Source organism: Chiloscyllium plagiosum, unplaced genomic scaffold (genome assembly GCF_037043375.1).
Source record: "Chiloscyllium plagiosum isolate Xiang-an unplaced genomic scaffold, Cpla_swu_hap1 HiC_scaffold_39, whole genome shotgun sequence".
Lineage (NCBI taxonomy): Eukaryota > Metazoa > Chordata > Chondrichthyes > Orectolobiformes > Hemiscylliidae > Chiloscyllium > Chiloscyllium plagiosum.
In genome coordinates this window covers 49,242,834-49,267,879 of record NW_028270177.1, presented here as the reverse complement: position 1 = coordinate 49,267,879, position 25,046 = coordinate 49,242,834, and the positions used below count along the sequence as shown (strand labels likewise).

At 45.6% G+C, this 25,046-nt stretch overlaps 1 long non-coding RNA gene across 1 annotated transcript; it reads right to left on the bottom strand.

Moving 5' to 3' along the window:
• Window positions 1-675: 675 nt before the first annotated feature.
• On the bottom strand, window positions 676-24,506 carry LOC148138680 (uncharacterized). The gene is made up of 3 exons (XR_015753823.1): window positions 24,407-24,506; window positions 15,990-16,124; window positions 676-762 (listed from the first exon to the last, which is right to left on the bottom strand). It is a non-coding gene; the product is annotated as an uncharacterized LOC148138680 (long non-coding RNA).
• Between the last annotated feature and the right edge of the window lie 540 nt (window positions 24,507-25,046).

The window sequence follows — 25,046 nt, the reverse complement described above, 5'->3', positions numbered from 1 at the left end:
TTCCTTCGCCGCAGTAAACACTGATGCAAAATACTTATATAGTATCGCCACCATCTCCTCCGGCTGCACACAAAGGCTGCCTTGCTGATCTTTGAGGGGCCCTATTTTCGCCCTAGTTACCCTCTTGTCGTTTATGTATTTATAAAAACCCTTTGGATTCTCCTTAACACTATTTGTCAAAGCTATCTCATGTCCCCTTTTTACCCTTCTGATTTCCCTCTTAAGTATACTCCTCCTGCCTTTATATTCTGAGAATTCACTTGATTTCTCATGTCTATACCTGACAATCTTTTTCTTCTTTTTCTTAACCAAAATCTTCATTCTCTCGTCATCCAGCATACCCTACACCCACCAGCATTTCCTTCCACCCTAACAGAAATACTATGTACTGTCTCTGGAAAGCCGTTATCTCATTTTTGAAGGCTTCCCAATCTCCAATAATAAAGGTTTCATTCTCTTAAAATGGAATCACCCCAATTCTGCATCTCATGAAACTGTCACTTGAAAATAATAAAAAAAGAACATTTTAAACGAAGACTTTGATGAGGTGAGCTCTGGTCAGTCCTGTCGATTTGGAGGTTACCAGATACACGGAGAGTACTTTCTATTAGAGCAGCACCAGGTCAGTGTCAGGCACACAGACAGAATGGGCAAATAGATTCACATCTGAACTCACATTTCCCAGCCTGGGAATCTGAAGCTGTGCACAGCCAATTCTGGTAAACATCAGCAAAATTAGGTCATCAAGATCGGCCCAATAGTCTAATAAAAAAAAAAATGAATCATTCAGACTAAAATATCCTTCAGGTTCCACAACGCAGTCTCGGTCCCGTCCTGCAGGTTATATGAATCCCGCTACCTCTAACCTCCTGAAGGATCCCCGTCCCTTCCTACATTTGTACCATCCTCCAGGTTCTGCTGCCCTTCCTACCTCCGTAACATGACCCGGACTCTACAACTCTTCCTTCCTCTGCAATGTTCCCCAGAAGGGTACTGGAGGATGGTGAGGGTTACAGAGTTAGGAGGAATATCAGGACTGGAGGATTTTGCAGTTATTAGTAATATTGAAGTGGCTAAAATTGGCTTTGGTAGTTTTGAGGGTTCACATCAATAAAGGAGGTTACAGAGCTAAGGAGGATTATAGAGACCGTAAGACGCTTCACAGTTTATGAGTTTTGTGGGGACTGGAGCAAGGTACCAAAACAGGGAGGGTTAAAGATTGAAGGATTCTGCAGAAAACCTCTACTGGGTTAAAGGCAGGAGTCTTGGTAGTGTGGAGCAACAGAAGTTTCATGGGGTCCACGTCCATAGATCCTTCAAAGATGCCAGCCATGTTGATAGGGGTGGTAAGAAGGCGTGTGATGTGTTAGCTTTCATTAGCAGGGGGATGGAATTTAAGACCTGTGAGGTTATGCTGCAGCTCCATACAGCCCTGGTTAGTCCACACTTGGAATAGTGTGTTATGTTCTGGTCGCCTCATTATAGGAAAGATGTGGAAACTTTGAAGAGGGTGCATAAGAGATTCATCAGGATGATTTCTGGATTGGAGGGCAGATCTAATGGAGAAATGTTGGGTAATCCAGGGCTTTTCTCATTGGAATGAAAAAGCATGAGACCTGACTTGATAGAGGTGTACAAGATGATGAGAGGCAGACAGAGTGGATAGCCCGAGAATGTTCCCATTGTGAAAATGGCTATAACCTTGGGCATAAGTTTAAGGTAATTGGAGGAAGGTTTATGGGAAATGTCAGAGGTAGGTACGTTACACAGAGAGTAGTGGGTATGTGGAATGCACTGACAGTGTTGGTGGTAGAAACAGTTACATTAGGGATATTTCATTAACTTTTGGATATGCATATGGATGAGAGTAAAATGAATTTCTCAAAATGGAGACCTGTGCCCTGTGGTGTTCCACGAGGATCCGTGCTGGATCCACTGTTGTTTGTGATATACATAAATGATTTGGAGGAAGATATCAGTTGCCTGATTAGAAAGTTTGCAGATGACACTAAGATTGGCGGAATAGCAGACAGTGAAGGGGACTGTTAGAGAATACAGCAGTGTATAGATTGAAGAGATGGGCAGAGAAATGGTAGATGGGGAGTTCAATCCGGGCAAATTTCAGAAGATCCAATTCAAGAGCAAACTAAATGGACAAGTCCTGGGGAAATCTGACGTACAGAGAGATCTGGATATTCAGGTCCATTGTTCCTTGAAGGTGACAACGCAGGTCAGTACAGCGGTCAAGGCGGCATACGACATGCTTTCTTTCACTGGAGGAGATAATGAGTAAAAGAGTTGGCAGGTCATGTTACAGTTGTATTGGACTTTGGTTCGACCACATTTGGAATATTACGTACATTTCTGTTCACCACATTAACAAAAGGGTGTGGATGCATTGGAGAGGGTGCAGGGGAGGTTCACCGGGATGTTGTCTGGTATGGAAGGGGCTAGCTTTGAAGAAAGTTTGAATAGATTCAGATTATTTTCATTAGAAAGACAAAGGTTGACTGGGGACCTGATTGAGGTCTACAAAATCATGGGATGTACAGAGAGGGTGGATAACAAGAAGCTTTTTCCCCCCCAGAGTGTGGTGAATGGAACAGATTGCAGAGATAAACTGGGTTGTATAGACTGGAGGACCAAACAGAGATGGAGGGTAGTCGTAACTGAAGATGTTTATAGATATAGGAAGGTTTACTTCTGCATATTATTTAGACATGGAGGGTGTGGAGTCTGACAGATTTTCCAGAAGGACAGTAATTTTGGTTGGAGCCAGTTTCAAAGATAAGAGAGCATTTGTAACCTCCTCCAGTTTGGTCAAAGTGGGAAGGGTTGTAGGGGAGGGTGACATTTCCACAGATAGGGGTGTAAGAGCTGGAGAAGGTTATGGAGATGAGTAAATGCATGGCAATACAGGAGGAACTTACATTGATAGGGTGGGTGCTGGCGACAGGAGGATGTCACACATATAGTGAGTCTTGTCGGAACTGGATCGGGAGAATTACAGGCTTTCAGTGGGTTCTGCAAATCAGGAATGCTGCAGGCACCTGAAAGGATTGTCGAGTCTCCAGCGAGTGAAATTGTCTTTAGGACTGGAATAGGTTACGTAGATACGGAAACATTGAAGACAATGTATGCTATTTTCTTTTTCTTCAACAGAGCGTCAATATCCCTCATGAGCCAGGGATCGCTAAACCTGCCAGCTTTTCCCTTCACTCTAACAGGGACACACTGGCCCTGGATTCTTGAGATCACACTTTTAAAAGCCTCCCATTTGCCAGTCATTCCATTTCCTTCAAACAGACTCACCCAGTTGATGGGAGCATGATGTGGAGGAGCCTATGTTGGATGGGGGCGGGGGGGGGGGGGGGCAAAGTTAAAAATCACACAACACCAGCTTACAGTCCAACAGGTTTATTTGAAGGCACTAGGTTTCAGAGCGCTGCTTCATCAGGTGGTTGTGGAGCACAATCATAAGGCACAGAATTTGTAGCAACAGGATTGCAGTGTAATGGAATGTAATAACAAACACATTTAGTGGAAGTTTTATCTTTTAGGCTGATCACCTGCGCTTTGAAAGCTAGTGCTTTGAAATAAACCTGTTGGACTATAACCTGGTGTTGTGAGATTTGTAATTCACCCAATCGACCTCTGCTCGTTCCTGCCTCATGGCCCCAAACCTGTCCCTGCTCCAGTTAAAAACATTAATCTATGGACCTGTCTGATCTTTCTCCATAACTATGTTAAAACTAAGACAGTTGTGTTCACTGGACCCAAAGTGCTCTCCGACTGACACTTCAGTCACTTGCCTGACCTCGTTTTCTGAGGGGAGGTCCAGTGTTGCACCCGCCTGAGTAGAGTGGGGCCCTCTGCATATTGATTTAGGAAATTTTCTTGGACACATTTGACAAATTCCACTCCATATGGGCCTTTTACACTCTGGGTGGCCAAGTCAATCGAGGGGAAGTTAAAATCTCAAACCAATACTATCCTACTATTTCTATAGGTACCTGCAATCTCTCTACACATCTGCCCCTGTAGTACCCGCTGGCTGTTTGGGGTCGAGAACACCATCCCAGCAGACTGACCATCCCCTTTCTGTTTCTAACTTCTCACCATATGACCTAATTTGATCACGTCGAAAGAGTATCCTAAGCACTGTTGTTATATCCTCCCTTATCAAAAGGGCAGCTCCCCCTCCTCACTTACTTGTCCTTCTGTCCCGCCTGTAGCTTCTGTATTCTGGAACACTGAGCTGCCAGTCCTGCCCTTCTCTCAGCCATGTTTTTGTTATGGCTATAATATCCCAGTCCCCAGAGCTAATCCATGATCTGAGCTTGTCTGCCTTACCAGTCAGGCCTCATGCGTTGAAATGAATGCCCTTTAGACCAGAAGTCTTTTCTCTCCCTTGACTGTGCCCCAGAATATCCTGGATAGGAAACTTGCTCTTGATGGCTGATGCATTTTTCCCTTGACTGGTCGATGGTACCTCTCTTATTCAGAGTCCAAACCCCCTGTCAAACTAGTTTAAATCCTCACTGCATAACACTGGCAAATCTCCCTCCTGTCAAGAGGTTTTAACAATTGATTGTTGAGGGTATTCACAGGTAAAGGACGTCAGGCAGGCGGGAAGCATTCAAAAGGGAGATAAAATGAGAGTTCAAGGCCAGCATATTCCTGTTAGTGTGAAGTACAATGCCGATCACAAGTAGGAAACACTGGGTGACTGGGGTTATTAAGTCTCTGGTCAAGAAAAAGGGTGCACGTGTCATAAACATTGCGGGTGGAGTAATTCACTTAAGAGGGAAATCAGGAAGGACCAAAGGGGACCATAGAAAGTGTTGGCAGATCAGGTTGAGGAAAATCCAAAGACAGTCTACAAGTATATTAACAACAGAAGATTAAGTAGGGGTAGAATATGGATTAATGTGACCATCCATGTGTGGAACCACAGGAGATGGGCGAGACCCGAAATGAGCATTTCATGTCAGAACGTACTGTGGTCAAAGACGAGGAAACAAAGGGAATAAACAGTGATGACTTGTAAAGAGTCCCCATTACAGTAGAGATCTTAGAACACAAAGGTAGAGAAAGTGCTAGATCCTAAACAAGCGTATCCCAGAACATTGTGACAAAGTAGTGGCAGGGACATGAGCAGAGATATTTTTAATATTGTTTTTCGCATTTCCATTGGGCGTAAGTGGCTGAGGGATGACCTTATAAAGGTTTAGAAAACCATGAGGGGTACAGGTAAGTTGATTAGCCAACGTCTTTACCCCAGGGTAGTGGAGTCCATAACTAGATGGGATTGAACTGCAGAAGGAGAAGGTGTTAGCAATTCTGGAAAGTGTAAAAAAAAAACAGTTCCCTGGGCCAGATGGGATTTATCCTTGGACTCTGGAAAGCCAGGAAGGAGATGGCCAAGACTTTGGCTTTGATCTTTAAGACATCATTGTGTACAAGAATAGTGCCAGAAGGCTGGAGGACAGCAAATGTTGTCCCCTTGTCCAAGAAGGGGAGTATAGACAACCCTGGTAATTATAGAGCTGTGAGCTTTACTTCGTTTCTGGGTAAAGTGTTGGAAAGGCTTGTAAAAGCTAGCATTTATAATCAGCAGGAGATGAATACATTGATTAGGGATAGTCAGCACAGTTTTCTGAAGGGTAGGACATGCCTCACAAACCATATTGAGTTCTTTGAGATGGTGACCAAAGATGTGGATGAGGGTAAAGCAGTTGGTGTGTATATGGATTACAGTAAGGTGTTTGTTAAGGTTCCCACGGTAGGCTATTGCCAACAATACATAGGCATGGGATTGAGGGTGATTTCGCTGTGAGGATTGGATAATTGGCTTGCTGAAAGAAGACAGAGGGTTGTGGTTGAAGGGAAATACTCAGGCTAGAGTTCACTTACTAGTTGGAACTGCCAGGATCTGTTTTGGAACCATTATTGTTTGTCATTTATATAAATGACTTGGGTGAGGGCATTGAAGGATATGTTAGCAAATTTGCGGATAACACTCAGGTCGGTAGAGTTGTGGATAGTGACGAAGAATGTTGTAGGTTATAGAGAAGTATAGATAAGCTGCAGAACTGGACTGAGAGTGTGAGGTGATTCACTTTGGAAGAAGTAACAGAAACACAGAGTACTGGGATATGGTAAGGTTCTTGGTAGTGTAGGTGAACAGAGACATCTCTCCGTCCATGTACATAGATCCTTGAAAGTTGCCACGCAGGTTGATAGGGTTGTTAAGAAGGCATTCGGCGCATGAGCTTTTATTGGTACAATCATTAAGTTTTGGAACCATGAGGTAATGCTGCAGTTGTACAAAACGCTGGTGCGTCCACATTTGGAGTGTTGCCTATGGCTCAGGTCACCGTATTACAGGACGGATATGAAAGATTCGGAAAGGGTTCAGAGGTGATTTACTAGGATTTTACCAAGTCTGGAGGGAAGGTCTTATGAGGAAGGCTAAGGGACTTGAATCTGTTTTTGTTAGAGAGAAGACATTTGAGGCCAATTAATTGAGACATATATGAAAATCAGAGGGTTAGATAGGTTAGACAGTGAGAGAGCTGAAACTTTACTGCTGGAACAGCACAGCAGGTCAGGCAGCATCTAGGGAACAGAAGATTCGACGTTTCGGGCACATGCCCTTCTTCAGGAATGAGCAGAGAGTGTTCAGCAGGAGAAGATAAAAGGTAGGGAGGAGGGACTTGGAGGAGGGGCGTTGGAAATGTGATAGGTGGAAAGAGGTCAAGGTGAAGGTGATAGGTCGGAGTAGGGTGGAGGCGGAGAGGTCAAGAAGAAGACTGCAGGTCAGGAAGGCGGTGCCGGGCTGGAGGGATTCGGCTGAGACAAGGTGGGGGGAGGGGGGATGAAGAAACTGGTGAAGTCCAAGTTCATCCCCTGTGGTTGGAGGGTTCCCAGTCGGAAGATAAGACACTCCTCCTCCGACCGTCGCGTTGTTGTGGTTTGGCGGTGGATGAGTCCAATGACCTGCATATCCTCGGTGGAGTGGGAGGGGGAGTTGAAATGCTGTGCTACAGGGTGATTGGGTTGGTTCGTCCGGGTGGCCCAGAGGTGCTCTCTGAATCGCTCCGCAAGTAGGCGGCCTGTCTCCCCAATATAGAGGAGGCCACACCGGCTGCAGCGGATGCAGTAGATAATGTGGGTGGAGGTGCAGGTGAATCTGTGGCGGATATGGAAGTTTCCTTTGGGGCCTTGGAGAGAAGTGAGGGGGGAGGTGTGGGCGCAAGTGTTGCACCTCCTGCGGTTGCAAGGGAAGGTGCCGGGAGTGGAGGTTGGGTTGGTGGGGGGTATGGATCTGACAAGGGAGTCGCGGAGGGAGTGGTCTCTACGGAAAGCTGATAGAGGAGGGAAGGGAAATATATCCTTGGTGGTGGGGTCCGTTTGGAGGTGGCGGAAGTGACGGCGGATGATGCGCTGTACATGGAGATTGGTGGGGTGGTAGGTGAGGACCAGTGGGGTTCTGTCCTGGTGGCGGTTGGAGGGGCGGGGCTCAAGGGCGGAGGAGCGGGAAGTGGAGGAGATGCGGTGGAGGGCATCGTCGATCACGTCGGGGGGGAAATTGCGGTCCTTGAAGAAGGAGGCCGTCTGTGTTGTGCGTATTTTGAACTGGTCCTCCTGGGAGCAGATGCGGCGGAGACGAAGGAATTGGGAGAATGGGATGGCGTTTTTACAGGGGGCGGGGTGGGAGGAGGTGTAGTCCAGGTAGCTGTGGGAGTCGGTCGGTTTGTAGTAGATGTCCGTGTTGATTCGGTCGTCTGAGATAGAAACAGAAAGGTCTAGGAAGGGGAGGGAGGAGTCCGAAACTGTCCAGGTGAATTTGAGGTCGGGGTGGAAGGTGTTAGTGTAGTGGATGAACTGTTCAACCTCCTCGTGGGAGCACGAGGTAGCGCCGATACAGTTCCGTAGAGACCACTCCCTCCGCGACTCCCTTGTCAGATCCATACCCCCCACCAACCCAACCTCCACTCCTGGCACCTTCCCTTGCAACCGCAGGAGGTGCAACACTTGCGCCCACACCTCCCCCCTCACTTCTCTCCAAGGCCCCAAAGGAAACTTCCATATCCGCCACAGATTCACCTGCACCTCCACCCACATTATCTACTGCATCCGCTGCAGCCGGTGTGGCCTCCTCTATATTGGGGAGACAGGCCGCCTACTTGCGGAGCGATTCAGAGAGCACCTCTGGGCCACCCGGACGAACCAACCCAATCACCCTGTAGCACAGCATTTCAACTCCCCCTCCCACTCCACCGAGGATATGCAGGTCATTGGACTCATCCACCGCCAAACCACAACAACGCGACGGTCGGAGGAGGAGCGTCTTATCTTCCGACTGGGAACCCTCCAACCACAGGGGATGAACTTGGACTTCACCAGTTTCTTCATCCCCCCTCCCCCCACCTTGTCTCAGCCGAATCCCTCCAGCCCGGCACCGCCTTCCTGACCTGCAGTCTTCTTCTTGACCTCTCCGCCTCCACCCTCCTCCGACCTATCACCTTCACCTTGACCTCTTTCCACCTATCACATTTCCAACGCCCCTCCTCCAAGTCCCTCCTCCCTACCTTTTATCTTCTCCTGCTGAACACTCTCTGCTCATTCCTGAAGAAGGGCATGTGCCCGAAACGTCGAATCTTCTGTTCCCTAGATGCTGCCTGACCTGCTGTGCTGTTCCAGCAATAAAGTTTCAGCTTTGATCTCCAGCGTCTGCAGACCTCACTTTCTCCTAGACAGTGAGAGACTTTTCCCTCGGATGGCGATACCTAGCACGAAGTGAGATAGCTTTAAATTAAGGTAGTAATTAATATTAATATTAATTAATAGATATGGAATAGATGCCAGAGGTAGGTTCTTTACTCAGAATAGTAGAGCCATGGAATGCATTGCCTGCAACAGTAGTAGACTCGCCAACTTTAAGGGCATTTAAACGGTCATTGGACAGGCATATGGATGAGAATGGAATAGGGAAGGTTAGATGGACTTCACATTGTTGCGCCAACCTGTGGAACCATCGAGAGCCGAAGGGCCTGTACCGCGCTTCCATGTTCTATGTTCTGTCTTCTAGAAGGCATAAGTGTGAGATGGGAGAGAAAAAACTGAAAAAGGGATCAGAGGAGAAGATTTTTCACACAGAGGATGGTACAGGTATGCAATGAGCTTCTGGGGGAAGTGGTAGAGAAATGTACAACAACAACAACAACAACAACATATAAAAGACATTTGGGTAGGTACAGAGAGAGAAGGTTTGAAGGGATTTGTGTCAAATGCAGGGAAACGTGACTCATTCAGGGACTCTGTTCAGCATGGACGAGTTGGATCGAAGGAACCGTTTCCGTGCTGCATGACCCTGTCTCCTGTTAATGGAGGAGGAGACTACCGAGATAAGGCATGATTAGGAGATGTCGGTGTTGGACTGGGGTGCACAATGTTAAAAATCACACAACACCAGGTTATAGTCCAACAGGTTTAATTGGAAGCACACTAGCTTTCGCAGCGACGGTCCTTCATCACGTGACTATCACCTGATGAAGGACCGTTGCTCCGAAAGCTAGTGTGCTTCCAATTATACCTGTTGGACTTTAAACTGGTGTTGTGTGATTTTTAAAGAGATAAGGCATGTTATAGACACTGAAACAAGTTACAGCGATAGGGATGGTAGTCTGGAATGCAGTATATTTCAAATATGTGGAGGGACTATCAGGAAGGGAGGAGGTTATAGGGAATGGAACTGTTACAGTAGTTACAAACTATTGAAGATACTGGTCCACAAGACATGCCGCATATACAGTGTTGCAGAGTAGTGAGTCTTAGTACAACAGAACTTACAATAGGAGTGGTGATTGAGCCTGGGGTGCGTCTGTACTGAGCTCCCCCTCCAACACTGTATCTATATCATGTCTTGTTAGCCGATGTTTGGAGCCCTCAGTAAGGGCTGGAAGTTACAGACATTGTGGGCTGTAGGTGCTGGGCAAGATGACACACAATGATTTTGTAGCGTTTTGCGGATAGTGGACATTACACTAAGTGTCAGAGTCATTTTGCAAAGAGATAATGATAGTGCAGAAGTGAAGATTCCAAATTTGGGAAAGCCCCCTTATCGTTAGAATATCACTGTCACTGGGCATTGTCATGATCATGATACAGCACCTGGCAAACACAGACTGGGAGGAACTATCTGCAATTGGGCTCATATTCGGAAAAAGGAAGTATGTTAAAGTGGAACAGTGAGAATTCAGGTCCGGTGTGGTCCTCGATGAGTGAATGCCAATGGCAGTAACTCCAGCGAATATTGATCAAGCGATGTTGTGATCCTGATAAAGAAAGTACACTGCGATGAAAACAGGCGAAGCCCTTCAAATGTATAGAAAGTCCAAGGGGTTCCTTCAAATTGAGGGTCAAAGAATGGACATAAAATATCCTTGGCAGATACTGTTAAGGAAAGGCCACGAGGTATTTTATCAGTATAGTTAGAGGGTTACGCCTGTTAGAAACCAAAGGAACAATCTGTACATGGAGCCAGAGGAAGTAGGTGAGGTCTTCAATGAATACCTCCTGTCCTTATTCACACAGGAGAAAAGCATTGTAGCCAGGGATTTCAGTCGAGGATGGTGAGGTTCTCGAACATGTGACGACCAATAAGGAGGAGGTACGAAACGCCAGTACCCAATGAAATATATCCTGGGCTGCTATGGGAAGTAAGGGAGTAGATTGCTGGGGCCCTGGTGGGTGCTTTGCTGGCCACAGGTGAAGTGCCGAATGACTGGAGGATCGCTAATCTGTTTCCTTTGATTAAAAAGGGCAGCAGGGATAGGCCAGGTAATTACACAGCAGATAGTCTGACAGCAGGAGGAGGGAAATTATTGGAAAATATTCTGAGGATGAATCAACACTTGCAAAGGCAAAAGTCAACTCGGCTGCGTCATCACGGATTTGGTAGAGGAAGATACCGCCTCAGAATTCAGTTGTGTTTTTTGAATTGGTCTTTCAAAATACTGAGGAGAGCTGTGCAGATTATGTGGTTTACATGCACCTGAATAAGGCCTTTGACAAGGTCCCAAGTGGAAGCCTGATCCAAAAGGGAACAGCCCATGGGATTCAAGGCAAGTTGGTAATTTGGATACAAAATTGAGGTATAAACGTCTTCGTGTTTGAAATTCTTTCACCAGCGGGTGTACCACAGGTGTATGTGCAGGGACCATTGCTGGTTATTCTGTGTAATCATAACTCTGATATGAAAGCAGAAGGTATCATTAGTCGGTTTGCAGGTAACATGGAAGGTGAGGGTGTTGTTCACAGTGAGGGGGATGGTCTCTAGCTACAGTTTGATGACAATCAGATGATAATCTGAGCAGAGTTTAGTTCTGATATATGTAAGGTCATACCCTGTGGGAGGTATGATAAGCGAAGGGCAGACATAATGAATGCGCGATCCTTGTGGAGTACTGAGAAACACAGGGACCTTAGTGGACAGGTGCCTAGATCCCTGAAGGTGTCAACACAGGGAGACAGGGTGGGAAAGGCACCTGAACTGGGGGCAGCAGGGGGACCCATACCCTGGTTGGGTGAATTGCTTGAGAGGATATAAACTTAACTGGTAGGATGTTGGACCTTAAACAGCCGTAAGGCCAGAAAGAAGATTGAGGCCAGTGCACAAGTTAAGGAGAGAACATTCCACAGCCAAGGCAGGCAAGAAAATCGCAGGGAATGAGGAAAAACTGATGATTAAACTGCATTTATTTCAATGAAAGAGGCCCGACAGATGAACTCAGGGCATGGATGGGAACATGGGACTTGGATATTATAGTTATGTCAGAAACACAGTTGAGGGAGGGGCAGGACTGGCTACTCAATGTTTCAAGGTAGAGATGCTACAGGAAGCATCGAAGGGGAGGAAAGAGAGGATGCGTGGTCGTGGGTTTTGATTGCAAGAATTATCCCAGCAGTACTTAGAGTGGATATTCCTGTGGGATCAACCAGTGAAGCTATGTTAGTGGAACTGAGAAATAAGAATGGGTCGTCACTCTGACACGATTGTCCCACTAACCCCGAATAATCTGTGGCAGTCTGAGGAACAAATATGTCGGGAGATCTCAAATATCAATCATAATAATAGGGCTGTTATGGTAGGGACTTTTAAACTTTCCAAACTGAGACTGGGACTGCCAGTGTTCAGCGCTTGCAAGGGAGGAATTTGGTAATTGTGTTCCAGAAACTCCCAATCAATATGTAAATAGCCTGAAAAGAGAAAGGGGCAAAACTTGACCTCCCCTTTGGAAACAAGGTAGGAAAAGGGACTGAGGTATTAGTGGGAAAGCATTTTGTCAAAGTGACCACAGTTCTATTAGTTTGAAAACAGCGATGGAAAAGGACAGGTCTGGTCCACAAGTTCAAGTTATAAAACGGGGCCAGACCAATCTTGATCGTAATGGGCAGGAACTTTCAAAATGTGATTGGGGAGTCTAGTTGCAGGGAAAGGGAAGTTTGGCAAGTGAGAATATTTTAAACGTGAGATAAATTGAGCGATCACCACCTGCATTTTCCTGTTTATGTGCAGGTCAATACTGACAGCATTCGGAAACACTGGCTGTCTACTGAGGGGCTGGTCAAGGAAAAGGGAGCACATGTCAGGTATAGCCAGCTGGACCAAGGGAACCTCTGAGGATATACAGGGGCTGTAGGAATACACTTTGGGTGGAAATCAGGATTGCAGAAAGGGTACATGAAATAGCCTTGGCAGAGAATGATAAGGAGAATCCAAAAGTGATTGTATAAATATATTGAGTAAAAGAGTAAATCGAGACAAAGTAGCGTCCCTTAAAGATCAATTGATGTGTGGAACCACAGGATATGGCTAAGACCTTAAACACAATTTTTAACTCCAGAACGTACTGTGAACAACGACTGGGGAACTCAGGGAACAAGAGTAATATGTTAGACCACATTTGGAGTTTTCTGCAATTCCACTATCCCTGCTATAGGAAGGATGTTGTGAAATTTGAAAGTGCTCAGAAAAGATTTACAAGATGTTGCCAGAGTTGTTGCTGAATAAGCTGGGGTTATTTTCCCTGGAGCATCAGAGACTGAGGGGTGACCAGACAGAGGTTTATATAAACATGAGGGGTATGGATTGTGTAAACATTCAAGGTCTTTTCTCGGGGTTGGAGAGTCCAAAACTAGAGTGCACAGGTTTCAGGTTAAAGGGGAAATGTTTAAACGGCACTGAAGGGACAGTTTTTTTATGCACACGGTGATGTATGTATGGAATGAGCTGAGAGAGAAAGTAACATATACTGATACTATGACAACATTTAAGAGATATCTGGACGGGTATATGAATAATAAGGGTTTAGAGGTACATGGGCCAAATGCTAGTAAATGGGTTGGATTTATTTAAGTCTTCTGGTCAGCATGGACGAGTTGTACCGAAAAGTCTGTTTCCATGCTGTACATCTCTATGACCTGCATAGAGTGCATGTTTATAGAAGAGGGGGTGCTGGAGGTTTTAAGACACAAAGGTATGGAAAGCCCCAGGACCTGATTAAGTGTATCACAGGACATTGTGCGATGCTAGGGAAGAAATTGTGGAGCCCTGAGCAAAGGTATTTGTACCATTGACAGCCATGTGTGATGTGCTGGAAAGGCTGGAGGGTGGCATAGTGGACAGTGAAGGAGGTTTTTTGAGATTACAAAGTGATCTTGATGAGTGAATGGGCTGAAAAGCTGTAGATGGAATTCAATCTGAACAAATGCGAGGTAATGCACTTGGTAAAACACACAAGGTAGAGCTTATACAATTAATGTTCTGGCCTCGGTTAGTGTTTCAGAGCAGAGTGACCTCCGGGTTCAGGTACATAATTATTGAAGCTTGCATCACAGGATGGGTAAGGCAGTGCTTGGCATGCCTGACTATTGCTCAGTCCATTGAGTGTAGGATTTGGGACGTCATGTTGAGATTGCGCAGACATTGGTGAAGCCTGTTCTGCAATACTCCATCCAGTTCTGGTCGCCCAATTATAGGAGGATATTATTAAGCTGCAGGGGTTCAGAAGAGATTTACCAGGACGTTGCTGGACATGGAAGGCTTGAAAAATGGCTGGATAGGCTGAGTCTTTTTTCACTGGAGCCTGGAGGTTGATATGTGATGTTATAAAAGGTTATTTTTAAAAATAAGGTACATAGATCGATTTAGTGGTGGTTGCCTTTTCTGCAGGATGGGGGAGTCTCAAGAGAAGGGGTCACATTTTTAAGGTTAGAAGAGAGAGATGTTCAAAAAAAAAGACATGGGGGCAAATTGTTACCCAGAGGATGTTTTGATTGTGGAGTGAACCTCCTGAGGAAGGGGTGGATGTGGGTACAATTACAACGTTTAAAAGACAGAGATACTAAACGAGTATTTTGCATCAGTACTTACTGTGGAAAAGGATATGGAAGATATAGAATGTAGGGAAATAGATGGTGACACCTTGCAAAATGTCCATATTACAGAGGAGCAAGTGTTGGATGTCTTGAAATGCATAAAGGAGGGGGGGGTACATTCCCAGGACCTGATTAGGTGTACCCTTGAACTCTGTGGGAAGCTCGAGAAGTGATTACTGGACCTCTTGCTGAGATATTTGTATCACCGATAGTCACAGGTGAGGTGGCGGAAGACTGGAGATTGGCAAACGTGATGCTACTGTTTAAGAAGGGTGGTAAAGACAAGCCAGGGAAGTATAGGCCAGTGAGCCTGACGTCGATGGTGGGCAAGTTGTTGGAGGGAATCCTGAGGGACAGGATGTACATGTGTTTGGAAAGGCAAGGACTGATTAGGGATAGTCAACATGGCTTTTGAGTGGGAAATCATGTCTCACAAACTTGATTGAGGTTTCTGAAGAAGTAACAAAGAGGATTGATGAGGGCCGAGCGGTAGATGTGAACTATAGGGACTTCAGTAAGGCGTTCGACAAGTTTCCCATGGGAGACTGACTTGCAAGGTTCGATCTCACGTAATACAGGGAGAACTAGCTATTTGGATACAGAACTGGCTCAAAAGGTAGAAGACAGAGGGTGGTGGTGGAGGGTTGCTTATCAGACTGGAGACCTGTGACCAGTGGAGTGCCACAAGGTTTGATCCGAAGAATGGTGAATAGCCAAGGTAAGGGAGTCCAAACTCTAGGGTACAAACGGGAGGTGAAAGAGCAAAGATTTAAAGAGGGAGCTGAGGGGCAACATTATCCACAGACGATGGTGCTCAGACAGAACGGACTGCCAGGGGCACATGGAGAAACAAGAACAATGACAACATGGAAAAGACATTTGGGCAGGAACATGGAGAGGAGAAGGTTTGAAGAGCTAAGGGCCAAACGCAGGCAAATGAGACTCATTCATTATATGAAACATGGACAGCATTGATGAGTTGGACACAGGTTCTGTTTCTGCGCTGTATCACTCTGTATCCAGCTAAAGAGGATTACAGTACCTAAATAAAGCATGTTGTAGACGCTGAAGCAAGTTACAGCGATAGGGATGGTAGTCTGGAATGCAGTATGTTTCAAATATGTGGAGGGACTATCGGGAAGGGAGGAGGTTACAGGGACAGGAACTGTTACAGGAGTTAAAAATGACTGAAGACACTGGTGCACAAGCCATGCCATAGGTACAGAGTTGCAGAGTAATGAGTCTTAGTACAGTGATGGAGGGAGAACACAGAACAGAAAGATCGCAGGCAGCATTCCCAACCTCTCATCGGAGGCCTGCTTTCCCCTCTGTTGTCCTGATGCTCACAGGCCCAGTTTGATAACTATGAATTCCCCATGCTGTCCCAGTGCAACGTAAGTTAATGTAGACGTGGTGTTTGAGCAAGGGGTGTGTCTGTACTGTACTGTGCTCCCCCTCCAGCACTGCATCTATATCATGTCTTGTTAGCAATGTTAGGAGGCCTTTCATTGCTCTCTGCTCTGTGCACCGAGTGATCTTACCTCACTGCAGGATTTATTGAAGGCTCCACATCTCCCTGCCTTTTGTCTCTCTGGCTGACCAATCATCCTCAATGAGGTGTTGGACGACACACCCAGCAATTGGAAAGTCTATTGAGTCAGGAACTTCCTAAGTACCTACAGGAGACAGAGAAATAGACAGAATGGAAAATTAGACTGACGCAGTGAGGGTTATACATGGAGAATGGAAATGAGTCCCACAGAGATCTGTAAAATCCCACTCCATCCCTGGCCTGTGCTCTTGCATCTCTCTGGAGTGGAGAATTCTGTTGGCTCCGGATCTGGAGTAACTGCAAGAGCAGGAGGCGCTGACAGAGGCGGCAATAAGATCCACACAGTGAGGGATACCACATGGAGAGAGACTGAGTGATATAATTAGAGTGCTGGAAGACCTCAGGATCACACAGTCATGTTGGAAGAATGGGTTTAGCTTCATGATGCCCTGGTTGGTATCAGTGCTCAGGGATGAGCAACCAGTGAGCAGGCGAAGTGATGGCCAAGTGGTATTATTGCTAGAGCATGTGTCCAAAACCTCAGCTAATATTCAGGGGAAGTGGGTTTGAATCCCACCATCAGAAATAGTGGAATTTGAAATCAATAATTTTAAAAATAGTAATTCACAATCCATAAATAAATATGAAACCATTGCTGATGTAAAAAAAAAACCAAACACTTGTCCTTCAGATAAGGACATCAGCTCATCCACACGTGGTCTGCACGACATACCCACAGCAAAATGTTTGCCTCTCAATTACCCTCTGAAATGGCCGAGCAAGTTACTCAGCTCGAAGGCAGCTAGAGCTGGGCAAAAAAGGCTGGTCAGCCAGAGACACCCACAGCCCATACCTGATTTAAAAAAAATAATCCATTATGATGGTCCCACTGGAACTGTGTTGGGACCAGTGTCCTGGCCAATCATGTCGGTAGGTTTATGGGCAGGGCTTTCAACTGACAGAGGATGCAGGGACAGGGTTCAGGTGAAAGGAGCTTTCCAAATCCAAACGGAAAAGGTGAAGTATGGGAGCAGCATGGGAATGTGACTGAAGACAAGCAGAAAGGAACAGGAAGGGACAGAGTTTAACTAAGACTGTGCTTCAGGGAATCGGTTTGTGACAGGAAATTGTGGGAAAGAGTAAATTATGTTTTTGTTTTGGAATGGATAACGTCTCATCAATAAAGTAGATTGATTTGTGACACCGAGATAAAAGAGATTTAGACACCAGGGTGACGTGGTTACAGCGCGAACAAAAGGTGGAACATAAATATTCAATGGATCACAACCTTGTGGAAACTCAGGCAAAATGGACGACCCTAACAATAATGGATAACAAAGGTATTACAGAGAAAGCATTTGGCCTCAGATCATGAAGTAGAGTCAGTCTGAATGCAAATTCTGGCTACGACTTGCAAAGGACACAAGCAGCAAAACAGTTTTAGACCACCGAACAGCATTTCATTGCTCATCACTGCATTAAACAGGAACTCATTGGATTTTTTTTACAAACACATTGTGATAATTTTGGGAAACTTCAATATTCACATGATCTGGGACAGTCACACTGACAGTGATATTGGAAGAGGAGTTCAGAGAATTGGTTTTCAGTGTTTCTTTGAATAACAAATTGTGAACTGGCTAGGGACGTAACTATCTCAGATCGACCGTTGTGTGATGAAACTTAGTGACTGAGTAATGTCACCTGGAGAGATCCTCAGGAAAACTGTGAGAAAGTGCAGTTTAAAGAAATATAAAGTTTTAAAGTGAAACACAGAAAGGACAAGCTACAACTAGAAACAAAAACAGGCAATTACATGGGTTTGAGAGGAGAAGTGACCAAGCTAAACAGGCTAAACAGACTGAAACATGTGCCTGTAAATGAACAGTGGAAATCATTTGAAGGAACAGTGTAAATCACTCAACAAAAGGACATTCCATTGAAACAGACCAAACCTCTGCAAGAAATTCCCACCGGCCCCTCTCTCAGGACAAAATGTACCATATTAGATTAGGAGGCTTAGAAGATCACCAAAAAATACTTAAAATCCTGAAGTGAGAGAGTGTTTTAGGAGTACGTTTTAAAGGGATTGCAAAGGGTCTGCTATCAGGAGGAGGGCAGTGGGAAGGGGAATCATTGTCAGGGTTTAATGTCACAAAAGGAACCGGGAGAGCTGAAGGTGCTGGAGGTGGTGAGAGTGTTACAGAGAGTGGTCAGGGCCTGAACGGTGTTACAAAGCCTGTACGGATTGCTGCAGCTGGAGAAGTTTGCAGAGGTAGGGAGGGACATATGTATTTTTATTTATTCATTCATGGGATGTGGGTGTCACTGCTAATTACCCAGTGGACAGCTCAGAGTCAGCCATGTTGCTGTGGGTCTGGAGTCACATGTTAGCCATACCAGGTTAGAATGTCAGATGTTCTACACAAAAGGAGGTCAGTGAACCAGATGAGTTCTTCCCACTGATCAACAATGCTTTTATGGTGGCCTCACCAATGTCCACCACGACATGACATCCCAACTCCTACTCTCAATGCTCTGCCCAATGAAGGTAACCATCCCAAAGACCTGCTTCACCAGCCTGTCTGCGTGTGACACCACTTTCAAAGAACTGTGTACCTGCATCACTGGGTCACTGACTAACAACACTACCCAGGGCCCGAACATTTGGTGAAACAAGTCCCACTCTGGCTTGTTTCACCAAAATGGCACACTTCACATTTATCTAATTAAACTCCATCTGCTATTCTTCAGCCCACTACCCCAGCGTACTGTTCATCCTGTTGTGTCACAGATAAATTTCATCACTGTCCAGTTTACCACCAATTTCAGTGTCACCCAAAAGACTTACTTAACTTACTTAACAATATTCCCATCCAAACCATTTATCAAAATGACAAACAACAGGGGACCCACTACACCGCTGGTCACATACCTCCAGTCAGAAAACAAATTGTCTCCCATCACCCTCTGTCTCCTACCATCAAGCCCAATATTCTGTCCAGTTGACTAGCTCCTCCTGAATGCCATATCCTTTTACACTGATCTGAACTTATTACCCAGTTTACCATACGACATGTAGAACACAACAGTACACCCTTCGGCCGTGATGACATGCCAATCTTTTATCCGACCGTAAGATCAAAAAAAAAAGTGGATAGAGTTTAATTCAGATAAATGCGAGGTGCTGCATTTTGGGAAAGCAAATCTTAGCCGGACTTATTTACTTAATGGTAAGGTCCGAGGGAGTGTTGCTGAACAAACAGACCTTGAGGTGCAGGTTCATAGCACCTTGAAAGTGGAGTCGCAGATAGATAGGACAGTGAAGAAGGCGTTTGGTATGCTTTCCTTTATTGGTCAGAGTATTGAGTACAGGAGTTGGGATGTCATGTTGCGACAGTACAACGCATTGCTTAGGCCACTGTTGTAATATTGCGTGCAATTTTGGTTTCCTTACTATTGGAAAGATGTTGCGAAACTTGAAAGGGTTCAGAAAAGATTTACAAGGATGTTGCCAGGGCTGGAGGACTTGAGCTACAGGGAGAGGCTGAACAGGCTGGGGCTATTTTCCTTGGAGTGTCGGAGGCTGAGGGGTGACATTATAAAGGTTTACAAAATTATGAGGGGCATGGATAGGGTTAATAGACAAAGTCTTTTCCCTGGGGTTGTGGTGTCCAGAACTAGAGGGCATAGGTTATGGATGAAAGGAGAAAGATATAAAAGAGACCTAAGGGGCAACATTTTCATGCGGAGGGTGGTATGTGTATGGAATGAGCTGCCAGAGGAAGTGGTGGAGACTGGTACAATTGCAACATTTAAGAGGTATTTGGATGGGTATATGAATATGAAGGGTTTGGAGGGATATGGACCGGGTGCTAGCAGGTGGGACTAGATTGGGTTGGGATGTCTGGTCAGCATGGACAGGTTGGATGGAAGTATCTGTTTCCATGTTGTACATCTCTATGACTCTTAACTTCCATTCCCCTCATTTTATTATCATCCATGTGCCTATCCAGAAGTATATTAAATGTCCCTAATACATCTAATTTTACCGCCACCGCTGGCAGTGCATTCCACTCAGCCACCACTCTGTATGTAACGAACCTACCTCTGAAATCTCCCCTTAACCATCCACTAATCATCCGAAAATTATACCCCCTTGTAATAACTATTTATATGAGGGTAAAAAATATCTCTCTCTATTCACTCTATCTACGACTCTCATCAACTTGTTCACCTCTGCGAAGTCACCCCTCACCCTTCTTCACTCCAATGAGAAAAGCTTTAGCTCCCTCAAACTTTCGTCATAAGACATGCTCTCCAGTACAGGTAGCATCCTGGCAAATCTCCTCTTTACCCTCTCTAAAGCTTCTACATCCTTCCTGCAATGAAGGGACCAAAACTGAACACAATATTCCAAGTGGGGTCGTACTAGGGCTCGATAGAGCTGCAACATAACCTCACGGCTTTAAAACTCAAACCCCAAACTAATGAAATCCCACACAATATATTGCTTCTTAACAAGCCAATCAGCTTGGGCGGCTACTTTGAGGGATCTATGGACTTGGAACCCAAGATCCCTCTGTTCCTCCACACTGCCAAAGATCCTGCCTTTAACTCTGTATTCTGCATTCAAATTCAAACTTCAAAATTAATGACTTCACACTTTTCCCAGATTGAACTCCATCTGCTACTTCTCAGCCCAACTCTGCATCCTGTCAATGTTCTGTTGCAACCTACAGCAGCCCTCCATACTATCAACCACTCCACCAACCTTAGTGTCATTGGGAAACTTACTAACCCCTCTTTCAATCACACATACAAGTCATTCATAAACGCACAAAGAGCAGAGGTCCTGTAACCTCTCCCTGCAGAACACCCCTGGTGACTGAGCTCCAGAATGAATGCTTTCCATCTATCATCACCCTCTGTCTTCTGTGGGCCAGTAATCCTGTATCCAGACAGACAGGTTTCCCTGTATCCCATGTCTCCGTACTTTCTGAATGAGCCATAAAGATGTTTTGTCACATTCTCAAAAGATTCAATAAGACTTGTAAGGCATGACCTGCCCCTTACAAAACCATGCTGACTATCTCTAATCAAACTATGGTTTCCAAAGGAATAATAAATCCTGTCTCCCAGAGTCCTCTCCAGTAATCTGCACACCACAGACAGAAGACTGACAGGCGTGCAATTCCCAGGATTATCCCTATTCCCTTGCCTGAACAAGGGAAGAATATTTTCCTGCCTCCAATCATCTGGTCCGACTCCAGGGGACAGTGAGGGCGCAAAGGTCATCACCAGGTGAGCAGCAATCCATTTCCTCGGTTCCTATAGTTACTTTGGACGCATCCAGTCTGGTTCAGCGACTTTCTATCCTTATCTTTTCCAAAATTCTCAACACAACCTCCTTCTTAACATCCACCTGTTCACGGACATCAGCCTGTTTCACGCTGTCCTCACAAACGACAAGACCCTTCTCAGCAGTGAATACTGAGACATAATATTCATTAAGGACCTCCCCTACCTCCTGTGACTCCAGGCACAAGTTCCTTCCACTATCCCTGACCGGCCCTATCCTCACTCTGACCATCCTCTTATTTGTCGCATAAGTTGAGAATGCCTCGCGATTTTCCTTAATCCTTCCCAACAATGCTTTTTCATGCCCCCTTCTAGTTGCCCTCAGTCCATCTCTCGGTTCCTTCCTGGTACCTTCAGAGCATCCCTACAGTGTGGAAACAGGCCGTTTGACCCAAGAACTCCATACCAACCCTCCAAAAGTATCCAACCCAGCCCCATTCCCCCACCCTATTACTCTCCATTTGCCCTGACTAATGCGCCAAACCTACCCATCCCTGAACATTATGGGTAATTTAGCATGGCTAAGCCACCAAACTGGCACATCTTTGGGCTGCGGGGGGGAAACCGGGGCACCTGGAGGAAACCCACAGGGAGAATGCGCAAACACCCCACAGACAGTCGCCTGAGTCTGTAATCGAAATGGAGTCCGTGGTGCTATGAGGTCGCAGTGCTAACCACTGAGACACCGTGCCATCCAATGTAACTCTCTGGAGCCCTGTCTGATCCTTGCTTCCTCAACCTTAAGTAAGCTTCCTTCTTCCTCTTGACTAGATGCCAAAGTCCATGTGGACAACGTTGACTGATCTGCCTTCATTTATCTTTGGCCACCTCCTCGAAGAGTCAATCCGATTTGTGCAACATGGTTTTCCACTCACAAAGCCCTGCTGCCCATCTCGAATCAGCCCTTGCCTTTGTAACTGTAAGGAGTTCCTTTATCTCAAAATCTCCTCCAACAACTTCCCCATCACTGGGCTCATGGGACTGTAATTTCCTGGCTTTTCCCTGCAGTCCTTAAGCGATGGAACAGTATTAGCCAACCTCCAGTCTTCCAACATCTCACTGTGTCTGTTGATTATATAAATATCTGTTAATCTCTTCCCTAGCTTCCCACAATATTCAAGGATCGACCCAATGAGCTACTGAAGACTGATCTACCTTTAGTTTTTTAAGATTCCAGCACTTTCTCTTCTCTGGTGAGGATTCTTTCCAAGACATCACTATTTATTTCCTCAAGTTCCCAAGCTTCCATGTCTTTCGCCACAGTAAATACTGACAAGATTAATTTTGTCTAATATCTCACCCATCTCCTCTGGTTCCACACATGAGTGACCTTATTGATCTTTAAGGGACCCTATTCTCTCCCAAGTTACTCATTAGCCCTTATTGAAACTTGCATAAAGGCTTCTGATAATTCAAATGCACCATATCCCCTATACCACAACACCCCTCCTACACACTTACAATTCTGCCATTTATATTCACACCAACAAATTAAATCCAACAGGCTCATTGTTGTACCAGTCGGCATGGAGACCACTGTCGCACATAGTTACTGTACTGCCCTTGGCATAAGTATCTTCAGTGTCCTGACTTTAACTATATTGACATTCCCATCACTGTCTGGTGCCTACAAAATAATTCCTGTTAACGGTTGCTGCTGCTTGGTTATTCTCAGCTCCACTTTTCATATTCAGATCCACATGACTCTCTCATTAATGCATTAACCTCATCCTTCCTTCACAACTTGTTGGCTTATTGACTAGTCTGTCTTTTGGGACTAGATTGGGTTGGGATATCTGCTCAGCATGGATGGGTTGGACCGAAGGGTCGGTTTCCATGCTGCACATCTCTCTGACTCTATGACTCTATCCCAACTAACCTTCAATATTCCTCCCATCGATGGTCATTCTGCAGCTAAATCTCCAGAAAGGGAGTAGCACCATATCTGTTCACTGTCATTCCATCTGCCTTATGGCAAATACAGGGAGTCATTCCTCAGTAGTGGGGGGGGGGGGGGGGTTGAACAGATGGGTGGAGGTTACAGAGACTCAAGACTTACAGGGACTCGAGGATGTTAGAGATAAAAAGAGTTACATCTGGTCAGAATGGCAGTGGGACACAGGGGTTTGGGGATTGGAGGAACTTACAGAGATAGAGGGAGTTGGATTAGATTCTAGAGGTAGGGATAGGGATGGAGAAAGGAAGAGGTAGGCAGACTGAGAGGCACAGACAGGGAGCTATTTCATTTAGGAGAAAATTGGCCATACTAACAGAGATACGGAAGGTTGTCGTGACTGAAGACATTTACAGATATAAGAAGGGTTCTAGGTTCTGGAGGCTACAGAGATAGGAAGGCAATGGAGAATGCCAGGTTACTGGGATGGAGACAGTTACACAAATGGGGAGGATGACACAAACTGAAAGAGGCTCCTGTGGTCGGGAGGGGTATAGTGTCGGGACTGAGGGCGAAATTTAACAAGATAAAGATCAAAGAATTGGTGAAGGATAAGGAGATTACAATTTTTTCACAGCTAAGGAAGGGTTGTAGGAGCTGGAGAAGATTACATAGGTAGGGACCGATGGAGAGGTTAAAGACAAATATATTGACATGGAGGGTGGGATTGGTGGGAGGAGCTTACAGGGATAGACAGGACTGTCAGGGTTTACAGGGATGAAGGAATTTAGTATCTACTGGAGAAGTTTAGGAATTAGTGTGTTAGGGATTGGAGAACCTGACAGAGACAGAGACAGAGAGAATGGTGTGGACTAGAGGAGATTCCAAATAGAGGAAGGATTATCGGGACTGGAGGATATTACAAAGATCACGAATACAGCATGGGTCAGGATTGATGCCTGCGATCCCCTGTGCTGTCGCATCGAGGACCAGTATAGCAGAGGTGAAAGCAGGACCCTGAGAAGATGGTGGGAATGAAACCTAGAATGTTGCATTTCCTTGCCCAGCTCTGTATCTATGTCCGGTCTTCCAGGTCTGAATATAGAAGTCTACTACCTCCACCCTGTACTGTTTACTGTGAGTGATCTTACCGGCTGCAGGATTTACTGAAGGCTCCAGATCTCCCTCTCCATCTCTCTCTGGCTGACCAACCAGCTTCAATGAGGTGATGGATGAGACAGGAGTTAGGAACAGCCTGATTACCTGCACGAGACAGAAATTGACAGAATGGGAAATTAGACTGATGCAATGAGGATAACTCATGCAGAGTGGCACTGAGTCCAGCAGAGATTTCGGAAATCTCAGTCTCCATCCCTGGCCTGTGCTGTTGTGTCTCTCTGGAATTTACAATTCTGTTGACTCAGGATCTAAGAGGGAGAAATGCTGACAGAGGCAGCATATAGACCGACACAGCGAGTTATACCACATGGAGAGATACTGAGTGATATCACATTATTAGACACTGTATTAACAGGGAATTGTTTGAATTTATAACAAACGCACTGGGATAATTGTGAGGGAAGTCAACCTTCCTATCTCATCAACTCTTTGGTAGTGGGTCACAGACGAGGCTGACTCTCTCCCACTCTCGGGGGCGGGGTCTGGAGTTGGCTGTACAGACCGATGTGGCTTTCCACAGACTCTGTTACACTATGTTGCAGAAGGTGGCCATGGGAAGGGGGTGGGTGGGGCGTTGGTGTGGTCACGCGCTCCTTATGCTGTTTTCCCCTG